This window comes from Euprymna scolopes, chromosome 46 (genome assembly GCF_053919585.1).
Source record: "Euprymna scolopes isolate OS-2025 chromosome 46, ASM5391958v1, whole genome shotgun sequence".
Lineage (NCBI taxonomy): Eukaryota > Metazoa > Mollusca > Cephalopoda > Sepiida > Sepiolidae > Euprymna > Euprymna scolopes.
Genome location: NC_136527.1, coordinates 9,981,697 through 9,997,838, shown reverse-complemented (window position 1 = coordinate 9,997,838; position 16,142 = coordinate 9,981,697). Strand labels below are relative to the sequence as shown.

Genomic DNA, 16,142 nt, shown 5'->3' with positions numbered 1-16,142 from the left:
ACAAAAAAAATTATAGCACAAAAGAGAAGACACATTTCTTAGAATTAATAACGATGAGTGAACACAATCTATATATCTATAAAAGTGAAAGTGTCTGTCTGTCTGTGTGTGTATCTGTGTGTCTGTGTGTGTACGTTACCCTACGCAATAACTCTATCTACAGCCTCGAAATTTGATATACAGGTTACTGAGATTTGGGAAAATCGATGTGATTGGTTTTTGGCCAGAAATTTGGCGATTAAGGGGTCAAAGTTCAACGATTTGACCATTGAGAACTCTACCAAACTCCCCCGACAATTTTGAGTCTACGCACTTCAAATTTTAGATATAGGTTCCTTGGACATGAATCTAACTTAATAACTTGATTTGAGCCCAAAACAATAAATTTTAATGGGTCATAATAGGGGTCAAAGTTTTTAAAAAATTGACCTCTGCGGTCTCTTCCAAATTACTCAGACAATTTCTGGTCTAAATATTTGAAATTTTACATAAAGTGTATTCAGAGATAGGGTTCGAGCCTGCCTTTTGGGAGTTGAGCAGCAAGATGTCTGTTCACATTACACTGTAACTTCTGCATGTCAGTAAAGTTGGGGAAGCAGGAACTCGTAAGGGAATTCCAAAGTCTTGCAGTTCTGGGGAAGAAACTAGAAGAGTACAAGGCTTTCTTCCATCTAGAGATCTCTACTGTGAAGGGGTGGGATTTAGCTGCTTGTCGGGTTCGTCGTGGGTATTTACGCCGAGAGGGGGCATAAGAGCTTGTAGTACATTTCACGGCAAATTGGGGGAAAATTGCATTTTCCCTAGATGTGAACAGTATAAAGATGCGAATATAGGGGACATAGTTATCTCCCTTTTTGACTTTTTAATGGCGGATTTTTTTAAGGCGATAGCGATGGACTTTTTTTAAAACACAATAGCAGTTGTTCGACTCGATGAATTTTCGTAAGTTTTGAATATATTACTATTTTCGACATGACAATGAAGTACATTATATTGTTTTTGACTAAAACGATATATTTTAAAAAAAAAATCGATCTCTGAACAATTTTTACATTTAAGTTTTAGATATAAAATAAGTTTAAGGCTTTTAAAATCCGCACAAGAATTGTCCGCCAAGGGCGCAGTGGTTAGAGTACTTGGAAAAATCAATTTTAAAAAGTGACATTCTTTTGAAGGTTCAATCCTTAGTGTGGGCAACCGAAAAATACGATTGCGAATTACTCATGACCTCTATCCAGTTATGGCTGACGGAACAAGAGTATGCTATTTTCGTGAAGTAAATAAAGGGTTCCACTCGAAATTCCGTCCAATTTCCTCTGTTTGATAAGATACACCGGAAGAAGGTCGGAGGTTACATCGACCGAAACCTCATGAAAATAACACTCAAGATGAGAACAGTAGTCCGTTGGATCCAAATAAAACTAATATTTTTACTTGCGCAAAAATTATCTTTAAAAAATTGTCACAATTGAAATAAGATGTTATTACTGCAAATAATTTAATACAACTTTCTCAAATTTGGGTTTATTTTGAGTAGAACAGTCCCTGAAGTGAATGCGGTATTGTGGCGACTGAAATATTTCTAGTTAAGAGTAGGATAGACAACTTTAAGTATTTCAGACGAAGGATGACCAACGACACCCAGTATCACCATCCACTTTTGAATGGCCTTGTGCCTAATTTTTTTCATTATGTATTTTGTGCAAATAAATATTTCAAAGTAGAATAATGATAGTGGTTGTACCCCAGCGAGTCACGGTTACATCTAGTTTAAATGTTGATATACAAAAATCGAAAGTAAAACACGTTCTCAAGTAAGAATTAAATATACTCAGTCTTTTTTCGTGATTCGTTATATTTATTATACGACCTAAGGAAAGTGGTGGGCCAAACTAAATTCACTCGAGGGCCTGATTTGGTCTGCGGGCCGGAGGTTGCCGACCCCTCTACTATCTCCCTCTCTATTTTGTTTTCTTATTTTTTGTTTTCATCGCAGTTATTATTATCAGAAAGGACTGCAAATTTTTATGATTACGTGTGTGACATTTTAATAGGTTTTCCGATAGACGTTTTCTTTTGATGATACACGGAAATATAGACTTAAAAAATAAAATAAAAATGTCTAGCTTAATATAGATTTTGCAAAACTGTTATGCAATATATATATATATATATATATATATATATATATATATATATACATATATATATATATATATATATACTAGAATTTCAGCCCGGCGTTTCCCAGGTGTTTGGAGGTGTATGTTGAGCAAATCGTCAAATGCAGTCGTCAAATTTTTTAACTTTGAACCCAATTATGACCCCTTAACATTTATTGCTTTGGACAAGTTATTAAGTTAGATCCATGTCCAAGGAAACCTATATCTAAAATTTCAAGTGTTTACACCCAAAATTGTCGGAGAAGTTTGGTAGAGTTCTCAAATGTCAAATCGTTGAAATTTGACCCCTTAACAGCCAAAATTATGGCCGAAACCGATTACAAAGATTTTCCCAAATCTCAGTACCCTGTATATCAAATTTCAAGTCTGTAGACTGAAAACTGACAGAGTTATTGCGTAGGGAAATGTACACAGACAGACACACAGACACACAGACACTTTCACTTTTATAGATATACTAGCACGGGTGCCCGGCGTTGCTCGGGTGTTTGGAGGTGTATGCTGTGCAAAAAAAGCAAAAAAACAAAAAAAAATGGTTAATTTTTTAAAACTTTGACCCCTAATTATGACCCCTTAAAATTTATAGTTTCGGGCTCAAATCACTTTATTAAGTTAGATCCAGGTTCAAGGAACCTATATCTAAAATTTCAAGTGTCTAGACCCAAAATTGTCGGAGGAGTTTGGTAGAGTTCTTAAAGGTCAAATCGTTGAAATTTGACCCCTTAACAGCCAAATTTCTGGCTGACACCCGTCACATCGATTTTCCCAAATCTCAGTACCCGGTATTTCAAATTTCGAGTCTATAGACTAAAAATTGACAGAGTTATTGCGTAGGGAAATGTAGACAGACACACAGACACACAGACAGACAGACAGACACACAGACACTTTCACTTTTATAGATATATAGATAGATATATATCTTCTCGCTTTGCAAGCGTCTTTCGTGACTGACAATGCTATAGAGTTCAAACCTATGGCGTCTTGGATCGACGTATTTTCAGTATTTTGAGGTTTCCCGTCTCATCTCTCTTTTCCCCGTCATAAATTTTGGTTCGCCAAGCATCCCAATCCCGGGATAGTGCTGTCCATTGCTTACATTCCACACCGAAATACCTGAGATCTCGCTTTAGTATGGTACTATCGCTTTCCCGGGGAGAGTTCATTGGTTGATAAACGTTCTGGGAACGCAACCAGCTCCCCAGGGGAATACACGATATCCGCAGATAAGCACATGGAAACATCAACAAAAACGGGTCGAGATGTCGGTGGTTATTATTTTTGGTTATGCCGTGCACTATTTTTAAGAGTCAATCTTTCGTCTAAAGGCAACATTTATAACACGATCAGCCGGTCACTGGCGTGTGACCGGCTTCACGTGTTACATTAAATGTCTTAGAAACGGTCCCGTGAAGATGTGAGGATGAGCCAGTCATTAGGGTATGTAAGAAGAAAATCATACCTGAGATGTTGGATGTGGGTGTGGCTCCTTTATTCTCCCAAGATGACTTCTTCACCCTTGTGGCATTCTGATTGGGATCTTCCTTCTTCGTTCTCCGAACCGCTTCCTTGTTTAATGGAGACATTTATGGCAGACACAAGAAAACACACAATACGACACAATCGTAATATATATGAAACATTATTAACTATTTTATTTATATTATGTATACAATATATATTACAATACTTTACAATTTACATATCCTACAATTATTAAACTAAGTATGATATACTTAACTAATGTTGAGGGGGAGAGGGTGTCCCCTCTCGTTTACGGAGACAGAAATGTGCGTGCTTAACCCATGTTGTCCGGACGAAAAAAAAGAGGCCGATCAAGGAAAGGGAATTCTGGGGTTGCCTTTCTGTGTATCTCTGCGCTTATGACTACCCGGCCATGCTGAAGAGTGTGTTAGCAACCGTGGCACGGAGATACAGTGTTTACCGATGTATTTGAAAATTTAAAATGGCGCCCGACTCTCTCTTTGACACGGTAAGGTTTGTGAAAAGGAGTTATAAAAAAAACTAGACAAAATACTGTTAGAAACTCGCTCAATATATGTTACCGTGACATAGGTTGACATATATTCGGTGGATTTTTAACAGTATTTTGCATATTTTTTAATTTTTAACCCTTTTTCCAAAACTTACTGTGTCAAACAGAGTCGGGCGCCATTTAAAATTTTCCAATATATACAATAAACACTGTATGTTTTTCGAGCTGAATAAACATGTTACATTAAATAAAAACACTAAAAAAATATCCAGTTAGGTAGAAAAGTAACTTATCTTGGCTTTGATAACATTTATTTGTTATATATTTGTTTATTGACAACTTTTTCGAATCTATGTGTACAGTAATACAAACCCAAGAATTTAATTCTCCATTCTTTTATGGAAATTGAATTACAATAAGGTCAGCTAGAGGAGAACGAACAATAGAAATGAAATATATTGAAAAATAGGTGAGTGAGAATTCTTTGTTGCAGAAGTGTGTTTTGGAAATGTATGTTTAAGCCACGTGAGTCGATCACGTGTAGAGCCATGCATATTGACGTCATAGCAAAAATGAATTCTCAATATAGGAGCTAGTTTCAGTTGAGTCAGGGACTCGGAGTCAGCAGAGTTGGGGGGGCAGGGCTGATATGATCAAGAGGAGGGTCCCTTTAGAAGCGAAGGGAGAATGTTGTGGCCAAATCACCACCAAGCCATGCTGAAGAGTGTGTTAGCAACCGTGACACTGAGATAAAGTGCCACATACCTAACTTTCTTACGTTTTCCAATACTTAGAAAAATTACATCGACTTTATTCATGGTTTATATTACAGTCTAAAAGAGCGTTGATGATAGAAGCTTGGTTTTAGGATGCAATAAAAGTAACTAGCCACCTCTTTATGATAAATAAGAAATTAAAATATAATATTTAAGCATATCTTACGACCGGGCAAAGCCGGGCGGTCTGCTATTTATTTCTGTATATTTATATACAGATACCCAACTTTATGAAGATAGATATATATGCTGAAGAGTATGTTAGCAATCGTTGCACTGAGATAAAGTGCCACATTAGCACATCCGTGAATCTGAGACGCGGACGACCAACAGGTTTAATACCCCCTTTTCACCAGGTAATACATTGTGAGGAAGGCGTTCACATGACATTCGGTTTACACCGAAGTCTCATAAACTTAAGTCTCGAGGAAAGTTCACCCGAAGCTGTCCGTCTGAAGAGCTCTTCACTTGTCATTCTGTCCTTCCAGGACACGCAGTTGATTGATCAGAGAGATCTTGTATGAAAGGCACTAATCCTGGACCCTTAAGGACGATATGCAGACCATGTCTCAGCCCCATAAAGAAGGACACGTAACACATACGATTCCTACACACGAACTTTCGTCTTGACTGTCACATGGTTGTTCTTCAACATATAAATACGCAATCAACATAAATTAAAATATCATGTTTAAACGTATTGTACTACCGGGCAATGACGGACGTCCAGCTAGTATATAAATGTGTGTGTGTGTGCGTGTGCGTATGTGTGTGTGTGTGTGCGTGCGCGCGCGCGCGTGTGTGTGTGTGTGTGTGTGTGTATGTATAAAAAGTAAAAATAAAAATACCAGCGGTGGTTGACGTTATGTTTTGAAAAAAAAATAGAAAAACCGAATGAAATTATTAAAATAATCAACGTTTCGTTCTTTTGCCATTGTGCAGAACACGATCACTCATTTAATTTAGATCATGCGAAAATTATTAAATGCGTGATAGATAGAGCTAAAAGAAGACTTTTAGAATCAGCACTAATATTAAATACTAATACTAATACGCAAAAAAAAAGGCTTCTACCATTTAACCCCTAGCATAGGGAAAATAATAATCAAAGAACAAAATATCAAAACAGCTCCTGGCTAAACCGTTTTTCCTTAAATATTTCAACAAAATGAATAAGTTTACAGAAGAAAAAAAAATGTACATATTTATTTTAACGCATTTTTAAAAGTGTATATATAGACATCGAACAACCCAACCTTCCCATACGCACACATATGTTTGTCCTTCCCGACATGGGTAGGATTCAAAAACTGTTCTCTTTTTCGTATGATCTATGACTTTTTCTTTTCTTGCATTTTTACTTCAATATCCTGAAGATGTCCTCTGAAATAAGGACGAAACGTTGATTATTTTAATAATTTCATTCGGTTTTTCTATTTTTTTCAAAACACACACACATATATATATATATATATATATATATATATATATATATATATATATATATATATATACTTCAGAATAAAATTATCTAAATAATCTACTGGTATGGAACCTGTGATTATAAGTTTTACAAGTTATTATTGGCAGTAATATTCTGTAAGTGCCATCCCACCTAAATAAGAATTGTTCGATATACAAGGTAGAGCAATTCGGATTTTACCATGCAATTTGGATGTGAATTTATAATTATTAAACTCTCCGAGACGAAAGATTGCAGAGCGGCGCCAAAAACATTACTCTTGACACCGAGTGAGGGAGGGAGAGCGATAGAGATTTGGAAAGACAGAGATATACAAAAAAAAATGAATATCTTTGATAGCAGTGTGGTAAAGTGATCCAAACTGTACTTTGAGTAATCCACATCACAAGGTAATAGTCCGAAGTAGGCATTTTCCTGGAGAAACTTTTTTTGTTTATATAGTGAGTCCTGTAAAAAATTTTTTTATATATAGGTCCGGTGGATGTGTTTTATAAACATATAATTTAAAATATTTAATATTTTTTTATAATTATAGAACATGATTTATTTATTGATTTAATTGCTCTGTATTGTATATCGAGCAATTTTTATTTAGATGGGATAGTACTTATAGAATATTACTATCAATAATATTTTGTAAGACTTATAATCACAGGTTTCCATACCAGTTGATTGTTGGATAATGTTATTCTGAAGTATATATATATATATATATATATATATATATATATATATATATATATATATATATATATATATATAAAGAGAGAGATACAGAGATAGAGAGAGAGAAAGAGAAAGAGAGAGTGTGTGTGTTGGGAGGGGGTGAAGGCAATAGACAGATTGATATAAATATAGATTTATGTGTGCGCATGCGTGAAAATATGAAATACATTTCAAATCAATGCTTATCGAAATCAAACATCAGATCAAACTAAAACTTACTATCCACACGTTTAAAAACTTACATCGACCTTTGTCATATCTATCCTCATGTCTATCTGTCAGTCTGCCTCCATATCTTCAAACTCTATCTCCTCCGAGACTAAAAGTTCGCAGAGCGGCGCTAGGGGGGCCTCAAATGATTGAATTTTTTTACGGTTCGTTCTTTCATGGGTTTTTGGCAGGTTAAACTAGTTTTTAAGCGCTCAAAAATGGGTCACAATTAAAACAAACGTTAAACATTTGGTACATTCAGTTTATTATAATTTTCAATTTTTAATCGGCTCATATGTGTGTCGTGTTGGTACGGTGGTAGTAACGTCACCAACTTTAAACGCTACAGTTTCGGTTTCCATTTTAGCAGATGGCATCCAAATACATTTTTTTTCTTTCGAAATCACGACTCTATAATAATATATACGAAATCTAGACACATTAAAATATCATATTTAAGCGTATTTTACGACCGGGCAAAGACGGGTGACCGCCCACCCACCCTGCTAGTTTAATATATAAAATACTATATGTCTGTCTGTCTGTATTTCTCCATATTTTCAAACTCCATCTCTACCGAAAATAAATTAAAATATCATATTACAGCGTATTTTACGACTGGGCAAAGACGGGTGATTGCCCACCCACCCTGCTAGTTTAATATATAAAAGACTATTTGTCTGTCTGTCTGTATTTCTCCATATTTTCAAACTCCATCTCTACCGAAACTAAATTAAAATATCATATTTAAGCGTATTTTAAAATATTATTCTTTTTCTGAATATCTTTTCCATTCGCCGAGCGATCTTTTTTTATTTCACCTGGCTATTATATAAAATGGCGCCCAAAGGTTGTTGTTTAGCCCTATTCTTCTCAAGCGCTTTCTATCGGTGCATCCGATTATCACCAGAAGCGATTGTTGTAGTTATCGTTTATTATTTTTATTTTCCTTTGAGGCTTAGTGTATTTATAGTTTTGCTGGTTTTTTTTTTTCGTCATAAAGGTGGTTACAGGATGGTTAGGGGCGAATTATTTTTATTTTTATTTTCGATTTTCTTATTTCATAGAATACTAGTTGTTCAGCCCGCCTTTTCCCAGCTCTATGAACTGTTCATAATTTTTATGTGCATATATATATATATATATATATATATATATATATATATATATATATATATATATATATATATATATATATATATATATATATGCAATGGCCAAAAACACATTGCCTGAAAGTACTTCTTTTAAACTCCTCGGCCTAACGTTTACAGGGAATATGAACTGGAATACATGCATTGAGAGCATTGCCAAGGCTGCTGCAAGGAAGGTTGGCTCCCTCTACCGTGCTAGAAAACTACTTACGCCTGATAGTATCCTGTATCTCTATAAGGCGACCATTCACCCATGTATGGAGTACTGTTGTCACATCTAGGCTGCTGCATCTGCTGCTTGTCTCTCACTCCTGGACAGGGTTCAAAAGAGAGTCGCCAACCTGATAGGTCCTGAACTGTCATCTAGGCTTCAGCCTCTGTCCCATCGTTGCATCCCTCTGCCTGTTCTACAAATACTTTAATGGTGAATGCTCTGACGAACTGCAAACACTTGTAGCTCCCTGACGTAACTACCCCCGACAAACCCGACAAGCTACTAAGTCTCATCCCTTTACAGTAGAGATCCCTAGGTGCAAGAAAGCCTTTTACTCCAATAGTTTCTTCCCCAGAACTGCGGGTCTTTGGAACTCCCTTCGGGGATTCTGCTTTCCCAACTGTTCTGATATGCAGAAGTTCAAGTGTAATGTTAACAAACATCTTTCTACTCTTCTCCCTTTATAATGACCCCGCTAATTAAGTCCCTGATAGTAGCCCCCTGCTTCAAAGTGGCACTGTGCCTTGTTTAGGGTGAAAATTGAATAAATATATATATATTAAAAAGTCTGACTCATGTCCAGGTACATCTAAAATTTAAAGTGCTTAGACCCGAAATTGGCGGGAAAGTTTGGTAGAGTGTGCAAAGGTCAACATTTTCAATTTTGACCTCTTGGCAGCCAATGTTTTTACTTGCTTCATGTCTGAATACTCTTTATGTAAAATTTAAAATGTTTAGACCCAAAATTGCTGAATAGTTTTGCTATAGTCAACAAAGGTCAAATGTTCTGAACTTGGACCACTTGGTAGCCACATGTTTCGCCAGAAAACAATTAGAAAACATGCTCTATGTCTGAATACACATTCTGTAAAATTTCAAATATTTAGATCAGAAATTGGCTGAGTAGTTTAGTAGAGACCGCAGAGGTCAATTTTTTAAAAAAACTTTGACCCCCATTTTGGGCTCCAATCAAATTAAAAGGTTTGATCGATGTCGAAGTAACCTACATCTAAAATTTCAAGTGTTTAGACCCAAAATTGGCGGCGGAGTTTGGTAGAGTTTTCAAAGGTCGTATCTTTGACCCCTTAACAGCCAAATTTCTGGCCTAAAGCCGATTAAAAAGATTTTCCCAAATCTCAATACCCCTTATGTCAAATCTCGAGTCTGTAGACTGAAAATTGACAGAGTAGTTTGGTAGGGAAATGTATTCACACAGACACACAGAGACAAGTTCACATTTATAGGAATATATATAGATTTACATTTTTGTTAATTATTAAATAGTGTTAGTATATTTGTCCCGGTGTTAAATGAGATCCGGTTATATATATATATATATATATATATATATATATATATATATATATATATATATATATATATAGTCAGTAAGTAATAAAATGTATATGGCAATTAAGCTACACTTCTGTAGAATCCTAGAGTGGATGAAACACGGAATAAGAATCCTAGAGTGGAGGAAACGCGGAATATTCAGTGTAGCTTAATTGCCATATACATTTTATAACTTACTGACCAGCTCTACCTACGTACTGAGCACTTTTGAAGTAAATACTTAAAGTTTACGCATAAATCTATACTTTCGTATATTAATTTTATGTGAGTAAATTAAGTAGTTATATATATATATATATATATATATATATATATATTCAATATGGTGCAATGGAAAAATATAAAGGTATTTGCAGCTTCTCTTACAATTTTTGGATTTTTACAATCTCCAGTTACGTTTTAATTCTTTTTGACGGATTGATTGTTGTTATTTCTTCTGATGAGTTAAGGGCATAATAGATTCACTAATTGATTGATATAATAATAAAGTGATTGATTCAGCGCTACGAAAGAGATACTGTCAATAATTGTATAAATCAACTGATCTAAAGGAATAAACTATAAGATGGTCAACATCATGAATCTTGGAATATAAATTTTTCATTTGTTCTATATATTGCTCTGTAATTATATATATATATATATATATATATATATATATATATATATATATATATATTTTACACAATTATCACCACTTATCAAGGCCCGGAAGCCACTCAGGGATAAGGGTTATTGCAAGTACATTACGTTAGTGTGGAGATTTGATGAAGTGTTTACTTAAGGGGGCGGTTCATTAGGAATTTGTTAACATTGGACTTGAAGACATCCAAGTTGTAGTCCGGTGGGAATCAGGCAGACGGAATTGAGCTTCTTATATAACGGATTGATATATAACAAAAAAAATATTTCTACAGATATATATGTGTGTGTGTGTGTGTGTGTGTGTGTGTGTGTTTGTGTGTGCACGCGCGTTTGGGTGTTTATGAATTTCAGAAAAACATTGCATAAATATAGTTTGTGATTTTGATCCATCGTGTCAAGGATGCGTCTAATATACGTAGAGCGGGATAAAGAACGTGGAAGAACAAGATGAGGTCATCGCTTTTCTAGCAAACAAAGGCAGCAAGAGAAAGGTGGAAGGAGGAGGAAAAAGAGGAGAGGGACGGCGGAAGGGGAGGACATAGGAAGAAAGGGTAAGCCAAAAATAGACACATTTGTGTGAATCGATCTGAACTATCGAACAGCAAACAAGCGAACATCAGTTGACCGAAGAACAATTTCTCATTTCCGTACGATTTGCGTTCTCTCTCCGAAGACGCAGGCGTCACGTGGTCACGCCACCAGTCACTGGGAAGCTGCGTCCAATAAAATTAACTCAGCAAACACAACAACAACGCTATTTGAAATCTTCGGGGCGTGACGGACCAACGGACCGTCTGTCTAATCGAGATTCTGCAGAGGGAGAAACTGGTTACGGTTACCGTTTAGTATATGTTGGAACGATAAAGTTGTTGCCCTGAGAAAAGACGGCATGATTCCATTTCCGTTTTATGAAAACAAGTTTTCTTTTTTTGTTGCAGACCATCTAGTCGGCTAGTGTTATGTAAAAAGGGACAGACCCCAGTAATTAAAAGAGCAAACTAGATAAGTTTCAAAATGATATTTGGAAAAGGTTAGAATCGAACCCAGTGAGAAAAGTTTAAAAAAAAAAGAATACATATTGAAACCCTAGGAATATAGAACCATCGTCATTGTTCTTGGAAATAACAAAATATTATTTATGCCAGAGTTAGATACGAACAATGCAGTTGAGAAATAATGCGTAATAAATAGGTTAGATTTTAAAATATTCTGGACCGGCTTGTGAGGAGATTAGCAGCAGCAGCAGCAGCCGAAAAACGCGCATATGCAAATTAGAAAGTGTGCGAGAGAAAAGAAATACACCACGTGATGCAATCCTCTACCTATATAAAAGCCAAGTACGTCCAAGGATGGAGTACTGCTGCCATATCTGGGCAGGAGCTGCTAAAAACAGCCTATCCTGCCATGAAAGAGTACAAAATAGACTTCATAGCTTAGTGGGGGATGCCCTTTTCTCTTCCCTGCAACCTCTCTCCCATAGAAGAGACGTTGCGAGCCTGTCTTTGTTTTATCGCTATTTCCATGGCAGGTGCTCGTCTGAGCTCCAATCCCTCGTCCCCCCCCTCGCCAATCTTTCACGAGAGACACCCGTCTGGCTGAAACCACTGTCAATAATTTTCCCCACTCTTTATCTGTTTCTAAATCCAAACGTAGATTCCATGAACAAAGCTTCTTTCTTAGAACTGCACGCCAGTGGAACTCTCTGCCACTTGCCTGTTTCCCACCTGACTACAATTTGGACGTCTTCAAGTCCAGCATAAACAAACTCCTGACAAACTGCCCCCTTAAGTAAGACACTCTATCAAAACCCCCAATACTAATGATTACTACAATACTATCTCATTGATTACTGTACACGCAATTAATCCGTATCCCTGAGTGGCCTTCGGGCCTTGATAAGTGGTGACCCCCATGTAAAAAAAAAAGTCGAATAGAGCAGCTGGGCCCAGCATCTTTTTTTTTTAATTACATTTTCACCCAAAACAAGGAATATTGCCACTTTGGTGTAGGGGGCTACTATCATGGGGCAACAACTACTGGGGTACTATGTTGGGATTTGGACAGCAAGAGGTCGGTTCACGTTACACTTGAACTTCTGCGCGTCAGTACAGTTGGGGAAGCAGGGACCCGGCAGGAAATTCCAGAGTCTAGCGGTTCTGGGGAAGTAACTACTGGAGTATAAATATCTTTTACATCTAGGGATCTCTACAGTGTGGGGTGGGATTAAGCAGCCTGTCGGGTTTGTCGAGGATGTTTACGTCGTGGGGGTACAAGTGCTTGCAGTTCGTCAGAGCATTCACCATTAAAATACTTGTAGAACAGGTAGAAGGATGCAACATTTCGTCGATGGGACAGAAGCTGAAGCTTAGATGCCAGTTCAGGGCTTGATGTCAGCAAGCTCTAATGGCAGTCTGAATTTAAAATTTAAAAATGTTATCGGTAAAAAAAAATTTAACCCTCACACAAGCTAAACTATGAACTTCTACGCTATGACAACGTTACCAAAGTTATTAGCACATTAAAAATAGTTAGATACGATAGTTAAACGAAAAATAACAGGCCAGAAATGTGAAGTAAAAAAAATACGCTTACAAAAAATATTAACGATCGAAGTTTTTACAAAAAAAACCCAGCCAGACGCCATTTTCTTTTTTAGTAACAGTCTTTAGAGTAAGGAAGACGAAGTGTGAGAGAGAGAGAGAGAGAGAGAGAGAAAGATACACAAACGAAAACAGAGAGAGAGAGAGAGAGAGAGAGAGAAAGAGAGAGAGACAGATAGAGAGAGATGTCTAGACAGGAAACGAAATACGTAATTTAATAAACGCTAATGTGAAGTAAAACAAAAAATAAAAATAAAATACTGCTACGTAATCTCGTAACGCTCACGCGATGACCTCATTTAGTGGCTATCTGTCAATCAAACCTTTCACTCGCTTTATAAGCCTTATTTTAACACTATAATCAATTACTCGTACTCTTGGTCTACACAGTTAAGTGGTTGGAGTTTGTTTCACCTCCGCGTCAAGGCTCCCGGGTTCAATCCAGCCTCACGCCCAAAACTTTTTTTTCTTTTACGCGGGCAACGTTTCTTTATTTTTTTTTACTTCGCTTATTCTTTAGTTTACTTCCCCCCCCCTATTCACAGCGGGGTTTTTTTCGCGTTTTTTTTTTTTTTTTGGTTTTGTTTTTTCCGATTCTTTTAACATCGTTTCAGGGTTATTACTTATCCCACCCCCATACACACACCTACAAACACCCGGGCAACGCCGGGTACCCCCCGCTAGTTATATATAAAGCGTATATATATATATTTGAATCATATATATATATATATATTTGGTAAGGTGATTGATAATTTATAATTCAAAATTAAAATTCAAAATTAAAAATCCGTTTCATAAGAAGGAGCACAACAAAGCCAATAAATTGTACGATCGTTTCGGAAACGATGTTTTTTATTGTGACAGACATTGAGTCAAGGAGAATAATTTTAGTAACACCCTTTAAATATATATGGCTTATATATAAAGCTTATATATATAAAGCTTATATATATAAAGCTTATATATATATAAAGCTTATATATATAAAGCGGTTTATGATATATATATAGAGAGGGAGAGGGAGAGATAGAGAGAGAGAGAATTAATGAAAAAAATGTCATATTACAAAAATCATGATGTTGACCATCTTATAATTTATTCCTTTAAGTCAGTTGACTTATACAATTCTTGACAGTATCTGTTTCGTAGCGCGAAATCAATCACTTAATTATTATATCAATCATGAATCTATTATGCCCTTAACTCATCAGAAGAAATAGCAACAATTAATCCGTCAAAGGGAATTGAAGTGGGATTTGACATGATTAAAATCCGAAAATTGGAAGAGAAGCTGCAAATACCTTTTTATGCAATATGGCGTAATGGAAAAATAAAAAGGTATTTGCAGTCTCTCTTCCAAGTTTGAACCTAAAGATTACGTCATGCAAAAATAAATTTGGAAAAACACGCTCAACTTACCCACAGTAGAATTTTCACGGCCCGTTGTTCTATTATTGTCTCTAAGCGACGACATGGAAAAAATAGCTTTACTGATGATGATAGATAAATTAAAGCATGTGAAGCGAGTGCACAGTGAACAAGCCATAAAAAATATTTAAAATGACTAAGTTCAGCATTTGTCCTCCCCTCATTTAGCCCCCAGAAGCCCCAGGGGACGTCAAATCCTGGTGAAATGAACAAACGGTGCAATTTTAGACTTTAACATATGTAAATTTGAGTTCTGAACTATGCAAAAAAAGCAATGACTAAGTCCATCATTCCCCCCTCCCCTCATTTAGCCGCAAAAGTCCCCAAATTTCAAAAAATTCCAAGGCGTTGAGAAATGTGCGGATAGATGAACGGGCGAAAAGAGAAATGGACAAGGGTCTTGCCTATCCTTGTTTTATCGTGCCTATCCTTGTTTTATCGTTATTTTCATGGCAGGTGCTCGTCTGAACTCCAATCTCTGGTCCCCCCTCGCCAATCTTTCACGAAAAATACCCGTCTAGCTGAATCCACTGTGAAAAATTTCCCCCACTCTATATCTGTGCCTAAATCAAAACGCGGATTCCATGAACAAAGCTTCTTTCTTAGAACTGCACGCCTGTGGAACTCTGTTCCGTCTGCCTGCTTCCCACCGGACTACAACTTGGATGTCTTCAAGTCCAATGTTAACAAATTCCTAATGAACCGCCCCCTTAAGTAAACACTTCATCAAATCTCCACACTAACGTAATGTATTTGCAATAACCCTTCTCCTTGAAAGGCTTCCGGGCCTTGATAAGTGGTGATCACCGTGTAAAAAAAAAGGGTGAATCTACAGATCCACCTTCCTTTTGTCGGGGAATGAATAACGGTTTCGATTATCGATTATCGGTAATTATTTTGAGACAAAACTTAACTAAGATCACTCCAAGACTTATACACTAAAGTTCTGTAAATTTTTAAGAAAATCTGTTCAATCGTTTCTTATACTATAAGGAACGAACTCACATACACAGATAAAGATTTTTTTTTTTTTTTTACACAGTGATCACCACTTATCAAGGCCCGGAAGCCACTCAGTGATAAGGGTTACTGCAAGTACATTACGTTAGTGAGGAGATTTGCTGAAATGTTTACTTAAGGGGGCGGTTCATTAGGAATATGTTAACATTGGACTTGAAGACAACCAAGTTGTAGTCCGGAGGGAAGCAGGCAGACGGAACAGAGTTCCACAGGCGTGCAGTTCAAAGAAAGAAGCTTTGTTCATGGAATCCGCGTTTTGATTTAGGCACAGATATAGAGTGGGGGAAATTTTTCACAGTGGATTCAGCTAGACGGGTGTTTTTCGTGAAAGATTGGCGAGGGGGGACCAGA

The 16,142-nt window shown here is 36.5% G+C and overlaps 1 protein-coding gene across 2 annotated transcripts in view; it reads right to left on the bottom strand.

The window, feature by feature from the left end:
- LOC145271382 (G-protein coupled receptor dmsr-1-like) overlaps positions 1-16,142 on the bottom strand; it is a 544,349-nt gene that overhangs the window by 493,296 nt on the left and 34,911 nt on the right. The window contains exon 2 of one of the 2 annotated variants that reach the window (XM_080126923.1): positions 3,646-3,751. The exons of the other annotated variant lie outside the window; for it this stretch is intronic. The gene's annotated coding sequence lies outside the window, so the exon portion shown is untranslated. The remainder of the gene's footprint in view (positions 1-3,645; positions 3,752-16,142) is intronic. 2 annotated transcript variants of the gene reach the window in all.